This window comes from Lynx rufus, unplaced genomic scaffold (genome assembly GCF_022079265.1).
Source record: "Lynx rufus isolate CCGP_SWC_20201006 ecotype Redwood Valley unplaced genomic scaffold, mLynRuf1.p SCAF_12, whole genome shotgun sequence".
Lineage (NCBI taxonomy): Eukaryota > Metazoa > Chordata > Mammalia > Carnivora > Felidae > Lynx > Lynx rufus.
Window position 1 is genome coordinate 58815922 of NW_025814826.1, and position 5232 is coordinate 58821153.

At 47.6% G+C, this 5232-nt stretch overlaps 1 pseudogene; it reads right to left on the reverse strand.

The window, feature by feature from the left end:
* Nucleotides 1–751: 751 nt before the first annotated feature.
* On the reverse strand, nt 752–1600 carry LOC124507567 (60S ribosomal protein L12-like; annotated as a pseudogene).
* Between the last annotated feature and the right edge of the window lie 3632 nt (nt 1601–5232).

Consider the following 5232-nt stretch of genomic DNA (forward strand, 5'->3'; position numbering starts at 1 on the left):
GCTCAGTCGGTGAAGCGTCCAGCTCTTGATTTCGGCTCAGGTCATGATCTCGTGGTTCATGAGTTCGAGCCCTGCATCTGGCTCCATACTCCCGACAACGCAGAGCCTGCTTGGGATTTTCAATCTCTCTCTCTCTCTGCCCCTCTCTTGCTCTCTCTCTCTCTCTCAAAATAAATAAATAAGCTTAAAAAAAAAAAAAAAAGATTTGTCTTCTCAGCCAAACTAAAACCAGAGCAAAGAGCAGCTCATCTTTCCTCAGAAAGACATTTCCCTGCATTAATTCATAAAAAAACAAAACACGTGACAAAACCACCCCAAACCCTGGATGCATCGTTGGCCAGAAGAGCTAACAAGCTAGTGTTTGTCAGGTACCATCTGTAGTGACGGACTTCCAGCCGGAGCCATTTTTTTCCTCAAAGATCTTGCAGAAAGACAGTGGTAGGGAGGGAGAAGAGACTGTCCTAGGCACGAAGATGGAGGGAATCGTGTTGGAGATCCCAAGGCTACACCTAGGTTCAGCGATTGACTGAAAAGACCCGCAGACTCAGCAAACAGTTGTACTTCCTTTTCCTTCCCTTCCCTTCCCTTCCCTTCCCTTCCCTTCCTCTTTCTTTCTTTCTTTCTTTCTTTCTTTCTTTCTTTCTTTCTTTCCTCTCTCTCTCCTTCCTTCCTTCCTTCCTTCCTTCCTTCCTTCCTTCCTTCCTTCTTTCTTTCATTGCCAAATGATCCTTTACTGAAATATTTTCCTTCACTAGCATTCCACGGCACCACTACTGATGTCATCTGTGATGTCATGAGGGGGGCGGCCATCAACGTTGCAGCCCACAGACTGGGCGGTGCCCCGGAACTCTTTAATGTTTCCAGAGAGTTCCCTGGCTAAAGATCAGTGCTGCCTCTGTTGGGCAATGTTGACAATCTCATCAAAAGCGGTATTTCCACTGCGCTTAATGTTTTTCTGCTTCTCTCTGTCTCTCGTCGGTAACTTGAGGGCTTTGATAAACAGGGCAGAGGCAGAAGGCACTACTTCAATCCAAGCCGGCCTGTGCTGAATGGTCAGTTTCACCGTAATCCTCAGACCCTCCCAATCACCGGTTGCCTTGGCGATGTCATCACCAACCTTTTTTGGAGACAGAACCAGTGAGCCGATCGATCTTCAGACCCAGGGCAGACGCAGCACCTACTTCACCACCAGTGCACGTCAGGTAAACAACTTTGATTTCATCGGGGTCGAACTCAGGCGGCACGGTGGAGGCGGCTGGTGTCGGATGAACCCAGATTCTGGACGACCGAAGAGAGTTGCACCTTCACCTCCTCCAAGCCGAAGGCCAAAAGTGTACTCCTGTCGAAGATTTATTACAGTGAAAAGATACAACGCAAAATTGGCCAAAAAAAGAGAAAGCGCACGGTGCAAAGTCAAAAGGAAAATCCCTTGCAAGCCTCCAAGAGCCCTTTCCCAGTGGGGAGGCACAAGACATGCTTAATTTCTCCAGAGACAAGTAGGAGGCATGTGACAACACATGAGAAGTGCTGTCTTCCACGGACGCTCATTGGAAGTTCAGTGACCAACGTTGGTCACACAGGCATCCTCTGCCCGGCACATCCCGGAATTCCAGACTCCCAGAAAGAAAGCAGGTGTTCAGCATAAACCCAGTTCCTGTATAGACCAGTTAAGTACAATGAGCCATTCTTTCCTTTCTGGAAAGTTTCATATCCACGTAGAGACTGTTTACCAGCTACGTTCCAAGACACCAACGGAGGGTCAACGTTGCAAGCTATGTTTCTACAGATAGCATCTCATCTTTTCCGCGTAGGAGTCCGTACAAGAGAGAAGCTGGTGGCAATGGCTGAGAACCGGCCTCAGACACAGAAGACTTGTCTCAAAAACCTCATAAGCTCTTTGCAGGCAAAAGTGCAGGTGCGGCAACACTGACCTTGACCTCATTGGGTTCCTGGATAATTCCAAAGCCCCGGGGATACCTTATCTTTAGTCCAGGCAAGGACCTTCGCTGGTATCACTTTATATTTTTCCCTCAGCTCTGATTCACTTCTCGTCTCACTCCAACTCCCCCCACCAGCAGCTCCATACAGAAATGTGCCCGGAAGACGTCCGTAGTAAATCCACGCACCTGAACCTCTTTATCTGTAAAATGGATATTATAACACCTGCCTTGCTGACCTCATTTTGGTTTTGAAAAGGAAAAAGAACAACAAAAAAAGATGCCTTAAAAACACCCATCAGAAGCACCATGTAAGTATCAGCTACATTATTCATTGTGATTGCTTTTCGGCCAAAAATCGCTTCTAACATATTTGTTTTAGGTTTCTGTGCCGTCTTTTTCACCCCTCCTGACAAATATTGGAGCAGGAACGCTGGGTCCTCCTCTGTTGTGAGTTAAACTGTACCACTCAGAAAAGACAGACTCAACTCCCAGCCCTGGTACTTGTGAACGTGACCTTATTTGGAAATGAATACTTTCTTCGCAGATGTAAAAAAGATCAAATGAGATCATGCTGGATTGGGATGTGCCCGGTTCTGATGACTGATGTCCCCCTAATAGAGGAAATTCGGACAAAGAGGAGACACGCAGGGACAAAGTCATGGACGTTGGAGGAAGAGATCGAAGCGATGTATCGACAAGTCAAGGAACACCAGTGATCGCCAGCAACCACCAGAAGTGAGGAAGAGGAAGGAAAGATCCTCCCCCAGAGCCTTTGGAGAGAATGTAGCCTTCCCCAGATCTTGAGTTTAGACGTCTAACCTCCAAACTGTGAAAGAGTGTCTGTTGTCTTAAGCCTCCCCGTCTGTGTTAGTATGTTTCAGCCGTCCTAGGAACTCACAATTCATTGCCAGCCCCACCACCGTATCACTTAGTAGTTTTGGCCAAGATGCTTCAACAGGCCTTTGTATGCTATGCTCCAGCGGTCAGTCAGAGCACATATTACCCTTGAGTCTGTGGGTTGTGGAAGTAGCGAGACCTGAGCCATACCTCAGGAAACACCAAGGGAGCAATCCTAAGGGTGCCCGTAAATGTGGCTGCAGTGTTATACTCCTGGGTTTATGAGTGAGAACACCAAGGCTGCAGGTGATAAAATGCCTCAGCTCTGGTTACACAGTAAGTCAGTGGCAGAGCCCAGGGGAGAGCGTGGGCCTTTGGCCTCTCGGTCCAGGCCCTCTCCCTCTCCTTCATATGCAAGATGCCCTTCTCTGTTTGACCCACGGCATCAAAAGGAAGCAAAGAATAAGGAAGGCAAAACAACCTGTTAACGTTCTGGAGCAAAGGAGCCTGTTGCATGGTGCGTGATGTATAGGAGCTTTCGGTGGCAATAAATCATCTCTCTCTGTGTCAGCATCAGAGATGAAGGGCGGGAGGTGTCTTCAGGGGTCAGATTGGTTGGTTCGCTGTGGTTCAAGACCAGACACCGCTCTCCCATTAATTTTAACAGGAACTCAGTTCGGAGGGATTGATGACCAAGCAGTACAAAGAGTGATTTGAGTTACAGCTCGGCCTGGTCGTGTTCGGGAGGCAAGGGCAGAATGTTTCGTTTTCCGGACTGCTGACTTTCTTTTTAACTCTCCTTCCCTAAAAACATAAATAAAGGTGAGACATTGAAAAACGATCCTGAGTTTCCTGGTGGTTGAATCCCACTTGTAATTCAAAGAATAAAAACACTGGGGCGCCCGGGTGGCTCAGTCGGTTAAGCGTCCAACTTCGGCTCAGGTCATGATCTCGTGGTCCGTGAGTTCGAGCCCCGCGTCAGGCCCTGTGCCGACAGCTTAGAGCCTGGAGCCTGCTTGGGATTCTGTGTCTCCCTCTCTCTCTGCCCCTCCCCTGCTCATGCTTTGTCTCTCTCTTCCAAAAAAAAAAAATAAATAAATAAAAACATTAAAAAAAAATTTAAAGAATAAAAACAGAACAGTCAGAGAAGATAACCTGAGAAGGTCTGCGAAGATAGAGCTCTGGATCAGGAGGTGAGGGTTCTGCCGTGCCCCCAACTCACCAATGGATTCTGGAAGCCACTTCCACAGCCTGGAAGTGTTTCCTAACCCGTAATATGAGAGCAGCAGAATCCGTGATCCAGCTGGGGGGTTCTGGTGCCACCGGTCTCGGGGTACATATCCTGACTCCATTGCTTACCAGCTCTATAACCTTGAGCTAACACTCAGTCTCTCCATGCCTCAGTTTCCTCATCTACAAAACAGGGATAATAGTAAAGTCTATTCCATGAGGCTTATTTCTTAAGAAAGTAGCGTTTGTGATGTGCTTAGAACAGTGCCTGGAGCACTGCAGTACCTTATGTGTCTGTTTAATGTAACAAGGGTGTGGTCCAAGATGTTTTACAAAGGTTCTTTGCTGCTTCCGCACTCAGAACTGGCTTCTGATTAGACACGTGGGGAAGAGAGGGAGGTGCCTGGGCACTGAGAATCTTGGGAAGGCTGAGGTCTTGAGAAGACTGAACTTGACCGGAAGAATACTGCATTTGAGGTGGGGGGCTTGTGACCTGGTCCCTGCTTTGCTGAGGACCCACGAGCATGGTCTCAAGCACATCTCCACATCTCATAAAATAGGAAATTAGGGGTGGACTGTCTTCGATGTTTTTTTTCCATTTTTTGAATGGATTTTTAAATTGGGAACCAACAACCAAACTACAGGTACCCAGTAAAAGAACTAACTTCCCAGGGATATGAGGGGGACGGGGTGTGGTTTTGAGGCCTAAAACGTGCCATTCACCCACTTTCCCCAGAGTTCCATGCTGAGAGCACACTTGCAAATATAGTCAAATGGAAAACCGTATATGCGGAAAACATTACTACTGGCCACACAAAGGCCTGGAACTTGAACAAGGTGTTGGTGAAAGCTGGACTGTAGAAAGAGATGTAGGCTTATGACTGAAGAGGGACTCCCTACCCCCATCCATAATCCAAATATGGGTGCCCACGTGCTGGTGGGTGCCTTCAGGAGACAGAGATGGGCAGGACAGGGTCTGCAGAGCCAGGTGGATAGACTGATGCTCTTGACTTCAGCTGCATTTTGTGAGGACTAAGGAAGTAGTGCATGGGAAGCACTTACCACAGTGCCTGGAACATAATAAGTGGCAATCAATTATAGTCATTATCCTTATCTTCCCAAAGTCACTCTCAGGAACCTTAAAAATGCATCCGGTTCTGCTTTTTCATACAGAAGACTTCCTGGTAATCTCCTTTTCATTATTTCAGTTCTCTCTAGGGGTCTC